This window comes from Adiantum capillus-veneris, chromosome 25 (assembly GCF_014529385.1).
Source record: "Adiantum capillus-veneris isolate H3 chromosome 25, ASM1452938v2, whole genome shotgun sequence".
NCBI classification, from domain to species: domain Eukaryota; kingdom Viridiplantae; phylum Streptophyta; class Polypodiopsida; order Polypodiales; family Pteridaceae; genus Adiantum; species Adiantum capillus-veneris.
In genome coordinates, this window is record NC_140955.1 from 128,641,360 (window position 1) to 128,658,586 (window position 17,227).

The window sequence follows — 17,227 nt, forward strand, 5'->3', positions numbered from 1 at the left end:
AAAAAAGACATCATACGCGTATAATGTCTTTTGGCACATCCACTGCTTATTTTTGATATCTGACCTGACAAGATTGTTACAAGCACTGTAGAAAGCAAAAATATCAAGTCTTGACCCAAATTGATGAAAAAGACATCATACGCGTATGATATCTTTGACCTAATTTTGGACATATTTTGATACTTTGCTAACACAGATCCATTGTAATAGCTGTCTAGAGGTTATATTTCAAGTTTCATCCCATTTGGATCACAATTGACCCAAAAAACAAGTCAAAAGCGGAAAATTGCCAAGAAAAGCCTAAATTAGCCATAACTTGCTCAAATAGAGTTCAAACTGAATTTTGTGAGTGGAAAGAGCATAAGGGGGCTACTGAGAGTGAGCATAACCAAAATAGTCTAAATCTGTGAAAAAAAGACATCATACGCGTATAATGTCTTTTTCAGCATAACTGCAACAAAATTCTCACTTGATGAAACAGAAGTTGTCCAACTGACAAGATTAAACAATTGACCAAGTATCAATCAGTTTGGATCAATTCTGACCACAAAAACTTGGGGAAAACAAATTGCCGAGACGGAAAAGTTAAAGTCCTTTAGGGGAATTGATGAATTTGAGATCGGGCAGGAACCTCCAGAATAACCAACCAAAACAAGGGGAACCAGCAAGTGTCATATCAACCAAGGGAAGTGTAAACCAAAGTTGGGTGCAACCATTAGAGCCGATCTTTGAAGGAAGTGTCTCTGATACTTCTTCGGAGAGATCTTACGAGATTTTCACCGAACACTTGGGACACCTGAACCTGAACAACAGAAAAAATATGGCAGTAGGATCATCAAACCCTTCCGCCACAATGAAGCTATTGTTCATAAAATACTAGTACGACAATGAGCAAGGTGCCAAGATCTACAAAGATGGAATGGACCGCTATTGTGTAAAGATAGAAGATAGACCTAGTGAGTTCAAGGACTTAGTGCCTGTGAGCTATAGTGGAGATAGATATCTAGATGATGAGGGTACCATGTACTTGGTAGTCCGAAACCCTAACATTGTGGACAAGTGGGGATTGATGGGCATCAAAGCCAAAGTAGATGAAGAACTTGAGGAGAAAGCACCAATAATGAACTTCCCTGATGCGAGGTTAAGAAGAGAGAATGAAACTACAAGGATCAACACTGATAACATCTATGTGGGGCTATACAAATATAATAATGGGGAGCAAGATCTCTATTATAGATGTGAAGAACCCTACACCGGAGAGTTGACAGACCAAAAAAGACTTTATGTCTTTACCTACACAGAGGGATCGGAAGTGAAAATTGCCGCTTACGACAAGTATGGCAGGCAATACTCAACAATGGGCAAGAAATAATTAGAAGGATATACATACTTTGGGGGACCACTGCATCAGTATTATGTTACTTCTAGCTCACAAAGACCAGCACCAACAAATGGAGGGCAAAACCCAATGACGACAGGAGGACAAAGAACTCAGGCTGCTGACTCTTTCAGTCAACCTCAGTACTCGAAGCCCGGACCAATGGGATCATTACATTCGAGAGAGTCAATGGATACGAATCGAGGTAGTGCAGTTCCAATCCCCACGTATACCAGTCCAGGTCCAAGGTTCGAAGCGGAACGATCACATTTACCTCCTAGTAGTAGATTCAGGGCAGGGGAACCGACAAGGGTAACCCATGAAGTCCATGATGCTAGAGAAAGCTTTAGCCAGGACACAGGAGCAATGAGATTGGTAGCAGACCATAGACGTATGAGACCATCTCAAGTAGCGAAGTGTATGCCAAAGAAGTATGGTGGTTCGGGAGATCCGTATGCACATGTGTCACTCTTTAAGCAAGTCTTAAGAGCTGAGCAGATAACAGATTTCCATACACAATACGAGGGATTTGGTCTTACTCTAGAAGGTACGGCATTGACATGGTTTCAACCACTGAACATAGGGGGATTCCATGACATTGACCATTTGCTAAGAGAGTTTGCTGAGGATTCTCAAAACGAGGGATTAAGCACAATACGGTCTCACAAATATATGCTTTTAAACAGAGAGAACACGAAAAAGTGAAGGAAGCTTCACTTCGCTTCAAACAATACATTGAGAGATGTCCAGTACGTGAACGACCACAAGATGAAAGACTATCTGTTCTCTTTATTGAGGGACTGAGAAACGACACTCTCAAGAAGGACTTGCACTTGAAAGCTTGTACAAGTTTCGAGCAAGTGACGAGAGAAGCATTGTACTTAGTGGATAACTGTACGGTTTATGGAGAGGTGTCAGCGGATACAGATTTTGCATCCAGTAGCTCTTCCTCCGTAGCGAGCGAGACTACCACTAAAAAGAATGTTCAAACAACAACCATGCCAAATGTAGAGCAAATGATAGAAGAGGCTCTAAAAAGGATGGCACCATACCAAAAACCATTGCCAAAACCACTGAAATGGTGTGCTATTGAACAAAAATGGACAAACCATCCAACAGAGGAGTGCTATTACAACAAAGGGTATGTAAGGGAGCGTCAGTATGCACCTCCTGCTCAATTAGCACCACCTCAAGTACATCCAGTACCTCGATACCCAACGGGAAATGTACCAGGACCTATGGGGATAGAAAGACCGCAACCAGTATTGGGACAACAACCACCTTTACCAGGAGCAAGACCAGTGGGCATTAGATATGCACCAATCTTAGAGAATCAGGAAGAACAAGCCCTAGTGCATGTCTGGTGCACACATGTCTCCAACTGTGTATTACCCACCAGAAGAACCCAAACAACCAGAACCATGGGGCATGATGGGGAATGTTGGAACACCAACAGTTACAAGTGCTTCTGATGAAGAGAGATACAATTTGGACGCAAGAACATTGATGTTCATAGCTCATGGAGGGTTAACAGGACAAAGAACATCCTATCCACAAAGGACGAATCAAATGGGACCAAGACCAGCACTAGGACCCTGTTATAAGTGTGGAGGTGACCATCTGATGAATGTTTGCCCAAATACGGAAATCATTAGAATTAAAGCTTATTGCATTGAGTGTGGGGTTACTCACTTCATTGAGGATTGTTCAAAGAATCCAAACAAAGTGCAAAAGACGACATTGAATATGCTAGAAACTATTCCTACCAGCAGTGGGTCTGAAAATGAAACTCTGATACCAATGCAAGTTGTTACTAGAGCTCAAGCTAAGAAAACCACTAGAGAACCTGAGAATGGAAAGTTAGTGACTGAAATGGTTAGTCAAGGACCGCGGAGTCAGAAAAACACATGGAAAGCTAGAAAAGCATGCATGAAGTTGAGAAAAGAACGTGAAGACGCTATTCTAGCTGAGGAACTAAAGCAAACTAAAGATAGATTAGAAAAACTTGAGATTCAAAACGGGAAACGAGAGATGAGCCCGGAAAGAACGAAACAAAAAAGTATCAAAGAAACAACGAGCTTAAGCTCAGGGGGATCGGTGCTAGTCGACAAAGTACACGAACCATTGGACGCACTGATGAGAGCTTACGAAGCTAGGTTAAAGACCAACCAAACACAAGAACATAGGTGGATGACATACCCAAACGCGGAATTGGAAAAGCAGAGACTTGAAATGTGCCAGAGAATGATCGAGACTGCACAAGCCTTATTAGAACCAACAAAAGAAACAATGAATTGTGGAACGGAAAACCCAATTCAGCAAGAGACTAATGTTTCACGGGTAGCTGAAAAGACTCCCAGTGCACAAAAGCCTGAAAATACACACAAGGATGACCGCATAGTGTTGAACACAACCGATCAGGAGATAGAGAGTTTTCATCCAGTCATACAGAGGTCTTACGGAAGAGATGAGGATTACAATGAATTTTGGAAACAAGTGAAAGAGGCAAACTTTGCAAACGAGCTAAGTTGCCAAGCTAATCAGACAAATTGGGAAAAGGACATCAGGAATCCTCCCATAGTGGAATTTGAGGTAGGATCTCAAGTGGACTTGGATCTGCAATCTTACTGGGGAGATGGGGGCTCTGTTAGAACAATGGAGAGCAAACCTCACTCACTAAATACCTTACCTTCATACTTAGGAGAGTATGAAGCAAAATCCGAGATTAGAGCACTTCCCTCACGAAGAATCTCATCAGAAAAAGTCATGGACTCGCAAGGATTGATAGAGATCTTGTCAACACCAGTAACATGCACTATCACTCTAGCTGAGCTTTTGAGGCTAAGACCACATATGTGGACCACTGTAGGAAAATGCTTGGAGAAATTTGGGATAAAAGACCCAACATCGAGACTGCAAGAGGGTATACAAGAGCTGAGTAAACCACAAAAGAACGCTAAGCCTGTACCCTTAAACAAGGTCGGAGAGTATTGCGAAGGTGAAGAGGGGAATACAACCTTACCAGTTGAATTCCAAGGAGTGAAGACGATGGCAATACTAGACAGCGGAGCTGGGGTAGCCATTGCTACAAAAGAAATCTGGAAAAAATGGGGGAAACCAGCAATAAGGAAGACTAGGTTGAAACTCCAATTAGCAGATGGACACATGGAGAAACCTATGGGGTTATTAGAGAAAGTCGTAGTGACTTCTTACGGCATTGAATACGAACATACTTTTGCTATTATCGATTTTGGCAAGGAGAATAACTATGATATCATATTGGGAAGACCATTCATGAGACAGTTGAAAATGGTCCAAGATTGGGGCTACGATCACATATACCTGAGAAATATGGAAACCACTACACGTGTGAACCTGAAAGACCATAGCTACAAAGATGTGAACCGAACACCAGTGGAGGAGTTTGATTCAGCTACTTTGGCGGGATCCGAATTTCCAGCTTGGTTAGGTAAACCCAAGGAGTTATGGATGTGTGGAGCTTCGAAATGTGGAAGTCTGAAACGAGAAGAATGTGTTTTAGAAAGGGCTATCCAAGATGAAACTTATATAGGAGAACCCTTTCCAGAGGACACGCTTGAACCATTAGAATGGACACACATTCTAGCAACCCTAGATGTTTGTGCAATTCCGGATGGTCCCACAACAAAATTTTGCGACAAGGACGGGTACGATGTGGTTCCGTACTTCATGTTGAGAACTGTACTAGAAAAAGAAACTGAAAAGAACGATACACTAGAAAAGGAAGATGAAGAGGAGGTGTTTCACGACATTCCCGATCATCCTGAGTGGGGAAATGAAGCAGACAACGAGTCAACGGACAATTCAAGCGGAAACGAAGAAATTATAACGGATGTCCGATTTTATGATTTTCCGAACCAAAGTAAACAACGCTAGAAACGCTATAGAGCAAAGAAAAAAACAAAGGGGGTTAGAACCAATCCGATGCCTGGAATAAGAGGAAAAAATCAATTCCTAATGCTAGTAAAGACGGAAGATTGTGTTAAGGACAAGGTTTCTGGAAGAATGAGAGGCAATGATCAAAAGAGCTTACGAAAAAATAAAAAAGGCTCAAGAAATCAAGTTCAAAGGAATGGAACGAAAACTGAAACTGAAAAATTAGAAAAGAACAAGCGCAACAGAGAACACACGAAGTCCAAGTTAGAACGTAGAAACAAGTACAGAGAGCTCAAGAAAACTCTGAAAGAAGTTTGGACGACAGAAATTGAGAGTGGAGAGGACGAAAACGCCAAAATCAAGGAAAACATGGATGTTCCCTCTCACTATAGGAAATTCACAATAGAGGAGAGGAAGGTGGTATTAACCCCACCTATTCGAGAGAGGAAGGAGAACGAATCTTATGATGGACCGGAGGATGCAAAAAAAGTTGATTTAGCAGCTCCAGGTGAGCCACCTAGACCGGTGTACATAGCCACAGATTTGTCTCCAGGCGAGGAAGAGAGACTTTTGAGTCTTCTCAGAGAGTATAGGGATGTGTTTGCATGGTCTTATAAGGACTTAAAGGGAGTTGACCCATCGATATGCCAACACACAATCCCACTGAAACAAGACGCAAAGCCTAGCAAACAGAGACCATACACATATAATGATACGTTTGCTAAGCGAATCAAAGAAGAGATAGATAAGCTAATGGAAGCTGAATTCATATACGAGATTGAACACACCGATTGGGTATCTCCAATTGTGGTAGTACCCAAGAAGAACGGAAAACTCCGAGTGTGTGTCAACTTAAAGAAAGTGAATGCTGCAACAATCCGGGACAATTATCCCCTGCCGATAACTGATCATGTTCTAGAGCGTGTATCAGGGAAAACAGCATACTCTTTTCTTGATGGTTTTTCAGGATATAACCAGCTAGCCATAGCACAGGAAGATCAACATAAAACAGCTTTTGCAACGGAGTGGGGAATCTATGCTTATAGGGTTATGCCTTTTGGTCTAACCAATGCTCCCGCAACCTTCCAGAGGCTGATGACGCATGCTTTCAAAGAATACTTAAGGTTGTTTCTAGAAATATACATGGATGACTTATGTGTACATTCTCTTCTGAGAGACGAGCATCTAGAACACCTAAGAAAAGTATTTGAGAAATGTAGAACATATCGCATTTGTCTCAATCCTGAGAAATGTGTGTTTATGGTCCGACAGGGCAGAATTCTGGGACATATTGTCTCACAAAACGGAATATCCACGGATTTAGAGAAGATAAAAGTTATAGTGGATATGCCCAGACCAACCAATATGAAACAAGTACAGAGCTTTATGGGACATTGCGGATATCATAGACGATTCATTTACATGTACGCTATAATAGGCCAACCACTTTACAGGCTAATAGTGAACTTTGAATGGACAGAGGAGTGTGAGGAATCATTCAAGAAATTGAAAGAGGCACTCATTACTGCTCCAGTCTTGAAATCACCAGATTGGAAGAAGATATTCCATGTGCACATAGATGCTTCGGCATATGCAATAGGATGCATTCTGGCTCAGCCAGAAGAAGGAAACATGGATTTTCCTATCTGTTACGCCAGTCGACAACTCAACAATGCAGAGAAGAATTACACCACAACCGAGCGAGACGGATTAGGAATGATATATGCTGTGAAGAAATTTCGGCATTATCTTCTAGCCAACAAGTTTGTGTTTTTTACGGATCACCAAGCCTTGCTCTACCTAGTGAATAAACCATGCAATACCGGGAGAATAGTGAGATGGTTCATTATCTTACTGGAATTCGACTTCACGGTAGTAGTAAAGAAAGGAAAAACACATCTTAGAGCTGATCATCTTTCGCGATTGACGAATGGAGAAGACCCTATAGGAGTAGATGACGACATGCCAGACGCGTACTTGTTCAACATAGAAATGATACCGAAGTGGTCTCAAAATGTCGTTAACCTATTAACCTATGGAGGAGAGTTTGATAGAAGAGAATACAACCAGAAACATATTGCTATTCAGCAATCCAAGAATCTTCAATTGATTGCAGGAAGGTTGTATCAATTGGGAAATGATCATATTTTACGACTATGCATCAATCCTGAGGAATATAATATATATCTGTGAGAAGCACATGTTCAGGATTGTGCATTTCATTGTTCAAGAAGGAACACATATAGGAATTTGTTACAATTGGGAGTCTATTGGCCAGGAATGAAAGAAAGCGTACATGAATATGTCACTGTATGTATTATATGTTCATCGAAACCGCCAACAGAGTATTCGACATTATATCAGATAATGATCGCTCCAGAATGGAGTCAGTATATTGTTGAATATCTCACAAATAGAACTTTCCCAGAAGGAACGTCAAAAGCTCGTCAGAAATCTATAGAGACAGAAGCTAGAGATTACGCTTTAATAGGAGATCAACTCTATAAGAGAGGTAAAGACAACCAGCTTAGGATTTGCGCATCAGAGTCTGAGTATGTGATAATCCTGGAGCAAGCTCATGGAGGAGTAGGTGGAGGCCATTTCTCAGGTGATAAGACAACAAAACTTGTCTTAGCCGCAGGAATATGGTGGCCAACATTACATATGGACACTGAGGAATACGTTAAACGGTGTGATGACTGTCAGCGGACCAAAGTACCACTTAAAAGAGATGATATGCCGCTTAGACCAATGATGGGGGCAAGAGCTTTTGCAAAATGGGGGATTGATTATGTCGGACCCATTTCACCTCCTGCATATAAGACTCATGCACAATACATCATTGTGGCTACAGACTATCTAACAAAGTGGGTCGAAGCAAAGGCAACTCAAAAAGCAGATGCCAGGACCACGGCACAATTTCTGTATGAATACGTCTTTGTACGATATGGATTGCCAATAGAAATTGTGAGTGATCGAGGCACACATTTTATAGATGAAGTGATAAAGATCCTTCTAGATGAATTTATGGTAATCCATAGGAAATCAGCCCCGTATCATCCACAAGCAAACGGACAAGCTGAAGCAACAAACAAAACCATATGCTAGGTCCTTACGAAGATTGTATCTGAGTCAAGAACTGACTGGGACCAGAAGTTGCATTCAACATTATGGGCATATAGGGTAGCATATAAAACATCAATAGGAACGACCCCATATAACATGGTTTTTGGGCTAAATGCTATCTTACCAATAGAACTCTTGATTTCAACCTTAAGGGTGTCTAAGGATCTAGAGTGGACAGGGCACGAGCTTTCTGATAGAATAAATGACCTGGAAAAGCTAGACGAGCTTCGCCTAAAAGCAGTAGCTTCTATCTACGCTCAAAAAAGGCGACAAAAAGAATTTTTTGATAAGCATGTGCGGACTAAAGAGTTTAAGGTTGGGGACTATGTCCTAGTTTACACTCTGAAATAGCATGCTAAGAAGCTTAAAAAGCAAGGGATGGGACCTCTGGTGATTAAAGATCTATCACCAAGTGGAGCCGTCAAGCTTGCTACATTAGACGGAGAAGAAATGCCCAATTGGATTAGTGGATGCAGAGTGAAAAAGTATCTTTTGCCGCTAACCCAAGACATGCTTCTCAAAATACATCAAGAAAAGCTGCGTGTCCAGAAAAAGAAAATGATTTTGGAGGAAGCGCAAGCCGAGGCGAAAGAAAGAATGGAGAAAAGAAGACTACTACGTCAGAAACAGCGCAATGAAGGAGCAATACGAATAAACGCGGTCAGTATAACAGAAATGGATAATGACAAAGAAGAACCCATCATTGAATGCAAAGTAGGAACCAACCAAATCAAAGCCAGAGCACTATTGGATTCAGGAGCTCAAGCTAACCTACTTTCACTCAGTTTGTATAGACAATTGACAAATGACACTAAACTACAAACTGCCAAGCAAGAGTTAAAGAGTTACTCTGAGAATTCAATCAAAACTGTCGGATGCACAGTTTTACATATACAGATTAACCAGTATGTGTATCCTCATATGTTTTACGTGGTTGAAGACCAAGCTACACAACAACCATTATTGCTAGGACAACCATGGCAGAAGCAATACAATGCAATGATTGACTGGAGTTCTAATTCAGTGCTTATCAAATACGAAGGTGAAAGTCAATCAGTTAAGTTTACCAAAGGATCAGAGACAACTCCAAAGGAAGAATCCAAAGACAAAGGTAAACAACAACTAGAGAAAAAGAAGAAGTAATGGCAACAGTGGATAAGGAAGACAAGCAATAATATAACAACTCAACCTTGGGAAAAAACGGAGTCAAAGTTGGTATGGAGACCAAAAAAGGTTGTGCCAGAGAACACAAAGGTGGAAAACAGAGTCTTCAATACCAGACAACAGAGTGATTCCAGACAATCAAGGACAGTGAAACAGATCTGGATTCCAAAGAAGTTCATGACGGCACAAAGCTATAGCAAGCAAATTTGGATCCCAAAGATTTGTAAACAGGAACTCCCTTCAGTACAATCAATGGACACTCCTAGGTATTTCAAGTCGAGGAAATCAACACAAAGAACAAAGCAGGTTTGGGTCGCAAAGAGTTTGTGGCAAGCACAAGTGAAGCGGAAGCAGATTTGGATTGTGAAAAAGAACAACAAAGTAAAGAAGAATCCATCTACTGATTCTACTACCGAAGTGCCAAAACCAACCCAAAACCCGACCACCAATCCTTCAATCAAACAAAGAGCAGCTTTATTGGAAAGCCTGTTGTATCATCGCTCTACAATTGCATTGGGAACTTATGACCAAAACAACTACAATGCTTCGCCCACAGACACTTCATAGTCGTCCGGGAGGACTCAGACTAGGAGGGGGGGAGGTATACAGGTATACAGGAGTTACAAAGCAGCTACAAGCGCCAAAAACAAAGAAAAACAAAAATTATATTACAAGGGTAGTGTCTTACATGATTTTGCAATTTTTATGTTTGATTGCGGATATTGATAATATTTATGCCCTTATATACCTTGTTTTGCAATAAGAAGAGATCAAATGATGAATTTGAGTCTCTAGACGTGTAAATATCACTAAATAAGAGTGTTTTTGGAGCAAAAAAGTGAAAAAAGTGGTAATCCAAGTCCAGAAATCACAAATAAGTGTATATTCATATATACAAGGTTACCAGCTATTTATCGTGTATGTTTGGAATTTTTTGGCTTCAATTTGCTATTTTCCTTTATTTTTTATGATCTTTTTGATAAAAGTAAAAGAAAAATAAAAAAGCAGGTGAAATGAGATCGGAAAAAAGAAAAGAATAGACGGTGATGATCCTAATGACAAGGGCAACCCATGGTAAAAATTGAGTACAATTCGGGAAAAGTCGCGGAAAGCCCGAAATGACAGAATTTTGGCAAAGTGGACAGATTTCTCAGAAACAGGTCAAACGGAGTCCAAATTGAGAAATTTCAAATCCTAAAGTGCATTTCACGACGAGATAGGAGCACATGTCAAATTTGGTAACAAGTGATCCGGGAAGCCCGAAGTTAAGTATTTTTCACATCACTTTCAAGCTCATTTCCACTATTACCTTCTTGGAGAGAGCAAAGAGCACACAGGAGCATCCGACCTTCTACCGCCTTCTACGACTGCTACGAGAGCTCAGAGGACACGAGACATGAGAGGTAGAATCGTTGCCATAAGCTTTTGATGCTTATCGTTAACTTTTGTCGCGAAAACTGACCAAAACCAAGAAACAAGAGCAGACGGGGAATGGGGAAGAACGCTAGGTAGGGGCACAACCGCCTAACCAAACCTTGCAAGAACTTATAGGTGGGTTACCCTAGTATAGAAGATGGGTTTCTAACACTCAAAGCTCGAGAAAGAACGACTGGAAAAACCCTAGGTCAACAGAGCCTGCAAGAGGCAAACAGGAAAAAGTTGTCGAAACGACACAAAACTTTTCAGGAAGCTTAACAACATCGAGGGCAATGCAACCATGGAGTATCTCCGGGTTTGGATCACCAAAAGTAGGTCGGAACAACCGATTCGGCTGCGGACACACAAAGCGTCATTTTGGCATAACGGCTAAAATTGACGACCAAATGACATGAAACTTCACAAGCAGCTTCAAATATACATGGATGACTTATGTTTGTAAGCAAAACCCAAAAGAAAGCTGATTCACTTACCGATGGTGAAAAAGACGCTTTCGGGCAACCAAATGGAGAAAGATGGAGAACGGGGAGCCAAAGTCAGGTTCAACCAAATAGGTGGCTTCACAACATATCCAATGAGCTGGAAATGCAACTCTCGAGAAGAAAAGTTGAAGAAATTCAACTCCAAGGCAAAAAGACGACTTCGGAGACTGAAATGCCTATAAGGGGGCTTTTTAGCTAAACTAATGACTTTTTAAGTTGAAAACTAGTTAGCAGGGCTTAGGGCACTAGCACAAAGCATTCTTTGCACAAAAAGACCAACATTTCAAGAAAAGACATCATACACGTATGATGTCTCACAGCATGATTTTCACATCCATTTCAACATTTGAGTGCATAGCCTCATTCCACATGTTAATCACATCCTATGAACCAAGTATCATGAGAATTGGAGTTAGAAAACCCAAGGAAAACCAAAAAGACGCAAAGTAGGCCATAAATTTGATTTTTGGTCCTAATTTTGTCAAAATAACTCCAAACTCATTGAAACTTTGTAGAATTGTTGATTAACACATCTATAAGCTATCTGGAACCAAAAAGCACCATTTTGACACAAAAGACATCATACGCGTATGATGTCTATTTGCACTTACAGAGCCAAAACTGCTCATTTGTCATCATACATCCATTATATATATCTAATACATGCTACATATGAAGTTTGGAACCATTTGGTCAAGTGGATCACCCCATTAGCCCAATTGAGGGAAAATCCTTCATCCAAAGCCTATTTTGGCCCAAATCCAACATACTCAAGTCCAAACCAAGATCTGAGTAGATATAGTCCTTTACTAGTACATGGGGAGTCCACAGAACCAATCCCATGAAAAATTGATGAAAAAGACATCATACGCGTATGATGTCTCCAGAGCCATTTTTAGCCCAAAATCTATCCAAAATTCATAAATCCACTGAATAAGCCTATCTAAAGCCAAATCCAAGCTTATAGAGAAATTTGGTCCAAAAATACACTAAAAGACATCATACGCGTATGATGTCTCACTATGTGATTTTGGCACCTCAGGGCTTCAACCACCAAACAGAAGTGATCTACATGCCATTTGAAGGTGAACCACTAAGTTTTATCCAATTTGGATCATAAAATCCAAATCCCTTTCAAAATTTTGCCAAGAGCCGGAACTGGACTTAAATGGCCAAAACTTGACCAAAGGGTATCCAAACTCAAATCCAAGCATATGCTACTCATGTATACACTATCAGCTACAAGCACAACCAATATGAAGTCATTTTGACACAAAAGACATCATACGCGTATGATGTCTCCAGCATGATTTTGAGCCCATTTTGCATATTTTTTCACCTACCTTGCATCCTTAGGCCCTGAATAGCTCATGTTTCAATTTTCAAGTCATTTGGATAGTTAAAAGCTTCATTTCGGCTTTCAGTACTAAAAAGACGCTAACTTCTGAAATTGGAGTTACAGGATCCATGGATTCCGCCAAGTTATCGGCAACGAAGAGAAAAAAACCGACAATCAAGGATGCTCTTGCAGAAGCGGAACCCTTTGACATTCCAGCAAAAACCCTCAAGCCAACCAAAACTTGGGTGGAGGAAGCTATATTGGAGAAAGAGGGAATAAAGATCTACCATGGGACTTTCAGAGATCCTCAAGGGCAAGCGGTGGATATACCGATGATCCCAAAAGAATTGGTGGATTATAGCAGGTCAGAGAACATCAACAGGTACCTGGAAAGGGTAGACTTGCACATATTCTTCACCTCGAGACCATCAGGTGTAGATACAAGAAGAGTGTATGAGTTGGCAACCTCCATTCAGAAGGATGGGAAAGCCACATTGACAGCAATAGATGGAGAGAAAGTAGAGGTACAGATCACTCCACAGCTCATTGCAGATGCATTGAAGCTGAACAACAAAGGGAGCTCTGTCAGGGAAAGAAGGGAGGCTATAGAGGTTTATGGGTCCAAGAAACAGAATGCAACTTATGGAGATATGGCAGACCAAAGAGCGGCAACCCTTTGCCGACTGTACAACCAATTTCTCCATATTTACAGTAAAAGACCGCAAACGTATACGACACCGCCCCATGCCATTGCAACTACCATCACATGGGCATTGAAGAGCAATATGCCAAAAGAGGTGAATTACGCTCAACACATCCACGAGCAAGTAATTGCCATGCACAATGAGAAGCCAAAGTATATAGGAGGAGCTGAAGTTCTGACAAGAATAGCTTATGAAGCTATTGGAGCCAGAGATCAATGGCCAAAGGTTCCCTCCCAGAATGAGTGGCTTAGAGAAGCCGATGAGGAGGAAGAACAGCCTGAAGTATCCAAGAGGGCGTCCACAAGAGCACGCAGGAAACTAGAAATAGTTTCAGAACCTGAAGAGAATGTGGATGAGCCGATTATGAAGAAAGCAAAGAAGAAGGTTGTTCCCAAGCAAACCAAAAGTCAGAAAGCGACAAGAATGGAAAGACTGGTGGAGCAGTTTAGAGCGGAAAGAGCTCTAAAGGGGGACTTTGAAGAAAAGTGGGTTCCAGACCCCACTAAAGTCGGAACTAGCTCAGCCAGGCCACATGTTGATCAATATGATCAATATATTAGAGCTTATGAGGAGTCAGAGGCTATACTAGAGCAGCAACCTGTCGAGCCATACATTGAAGAGGAGGTACAGCTTTTAAAAGCTGAGCTGAAAAAGGACGACAAGGGGAAGAAGAAAGTAGCTGAGTCTACTGAACCTCAAGAGAAAGACGGGCAAGCAAACAAAGGGAAAGCCAAGATGACTGAGGACAATCAGCCCTACTTTACTCATGTACCAAGCCCGAAGAAGACGGAAATCGTTGTGGAAGAGACCACAGTAGAGATGGACACGACTGGTATGGAAAAGCCGGAGACCGGGACCAAGGAAAAGGAGATAGATCCAATTCAGCAAAAGAAAAACAATTATGAGGATCTGGTAGCGATAGGGTACACTGAAGAAGAGGCCCTTGAGGCGGTTTATGGGATCACCCTACAAAAACGAGATGATCAGAGAGGGACAGAGGAAAATACAAAGAGTACAAAAGAAAGTGATGAAAAACTGGACGAGCAGAACGTACTAGAAGAGCCGAAGCCAGTGGAGGTGGTGGCAGAAAAAGCTTTAGAGTTGACAGATGAAGATGAAAAGGACATGCACATGGTGCAAGAACTGCTCAGCAAGATCAAAGAAAGATCCAAGGCAAAGGAAGTGGAGGTTGAGACAGCCAAACAAAGGAAAGCCGAGTTGCAGAGGAAATTAGAGAATGCTATGACTGAATCTGAAAGTCATAAAGCATCACTCTACGATGCGGAAAACGAGAGAGATGGCTTGATACTCCAGCTAGCCGAGGCTTCAAGATAACAAGTGCACAGGAAGCAAGGGAGCGGATGGAAGACGACTTGGAGGCGGCTAAAGATGAGCTCATTGAGCTAAGGGAAAGGGTCGAGCTCCAAGAAAGAACAATCACTAGACTCAGGACTACCCCTAGAGCTAGCAGAGCAGGAACCGAACAAGAGGGAGCTCTTGTACCAGCTCTGGAAGACCAGGTCCGAAGCTTACAAAGAGAGCTAAGATTAGAGCAAGTGCAAAGGTTGCACATTGCGGAGGGATCATTGGCAGCAGAGGAGAGGCTCACTTTAGAAAATCAAACACTAAGAACAGAGAATGAGACCCTCCGCAAACAGCTCCAAGATCTACAAGAGCAACAAAGAAGAGAGACAAAGACACCACAAGAAGGATCAGGTGGAGCAGCCATAGAGCTACCAGAAACTGGAGAGGCAACCACAATTGAAGATCCATCCCCAGTTCAAGAGGTGGCCTCAACTTCAGGAATCTCTGAAGAAGAAGAACAAAGGCTCCATGACCAAATAGAAAAGTCAACAGAGGAGAGTGCCAAGGCGGAAATGGAATGGGAGAGGAGACTCCTAATCTCCATTAGACTTCAGGGACTAGACACAAAAGTGCTCCATGAAGAGTGGATGCAACCCAGCCTGCCTTTCTCTTTGATGAAGTTTGAAGTGATAGAAACGAAAAAGAGAATAGAGGAGGAGCAGTATGTCCCTCTTTACGAAGGCGACATCACAAAAGAGGAACAATCAAAGAAGATTGTAGATTCGCAGCCTAGATGGAGGAAAGGTTGGCTGAACAAATACCCAGCCTACCTCATCTACTTGGTAGAGGCACCAAAGGAGATTCGGGAGGATGCAACCTTCTGCCCGGTGCCAAGAGTCAGAAGCTGGAAAGAGCATGGCAGGATTGCAGAAAAGAAGCCAAATTGGCTTAATTACCCAAGGATGCCAGGACCAAAGGCAGGAGAGAGAAAAGGTAAAGCCTACATGGTGAAAACCCTAACGGGCACCATCAAGCTCTTTACTGGCTCTCCTGACCTTTCGTGTCAGATGCTCAAGAAAATTTGCAGGACTCTCTTAGCTTGCATTGAAGTGTTCGCGCCAGATAAATCCACGACCTCGAGTCTACTATCGACGGCCGACACAGTGACTGATATGATGTATGACCTTTCATTGCAGCCTTCTCCAAAAGTGTTGCACCTCCTATACCAGAGGATTATGTTTTTGCCTAGCTTCCACATGCAAACATTCGAAGAAGCTTTCTACACCGGCTTTTTCACCCACGAAAGCAAAATATTCGGCCCAACCTTGACCATCGGCAACCTGCGATACGAATCACATTTGCAGATGCTCAAGACGACAGGACTTTATTGACCAAGCATAAAGGTCATGTCAGGGACGACATGAACGCGGAGGGGGGGAGTGTTGAGCCAGTAGAGGATCACACCCACATTTTTGCTCACACTCATCATTTTTGTAACCATTGATTGTAATAAATGTCTTTCCGACATTGATTTTGAATTGAGCCATTCATTAAGTAACGGGACTCAATTGAGTTTCCAGCTTGTAATCCCGAAGTAATTTCACTTGCTGATGTAATTAGTTAGAGATGTTCTCACCTCCAAGGCTGAGGTATATAAGCCAAAGTTTTTGTAACCTAAAGGGATTCAGATTATTAATCAAAGTGAGTTTTTGAGCGCCGTGACTGTGTCTGAGAGAGAGTGAGAGAGAGATAGAGTCTTATCTACTTGCTACTCGAGCTACGGAGCCGCCATTGGAGAAGCGACACCGCCATTGTGTTAGCAACGGTGAGAGCTACGCACTGATACCAAGAGTACGCGCTATCGGCTTCTATGTGTGGTAAGTTCCTACGAGCTTCAGTGTGAGTTTTCTTCCAACTCGTGTGTCGGAATAGAGCGTGCAGCATATCTATAGAACCACAACGAGTAGAGCTACGCATTAGTACCATCGGGGTCAAGTTTCGGTCACCTGTATTTTTCGGCCTGTCTTCATACGCGTTTACCGCACGGAGTGATTATAGGTTGATTTTGCAGTTCAAGTCTTAAGGGTGTTGTTCTTTCCTAGTGTATAGACTTCCCCTTGAGTTTGAGATCGATTCAATGATTCTAGATCCTGTTTCGTATAGCATTCGTTCGTAGTACGGATTTCAGTCACTTGCGTATTTTAGAACTTAGATTTGATTTCCTTAGTAGTGATTGTCATTAGAAGGTCGAGTAGGTGATTTGACACCCACCTAGTTGTTTCCATGCGCCTGTGGGTCAAGCTTTGTCCTCGTCTGACAAATTCTGTTGTTGGTTGAGTTCTCGCTATTTAGCTTCCGCTAGCGGCGTAACCGCCTT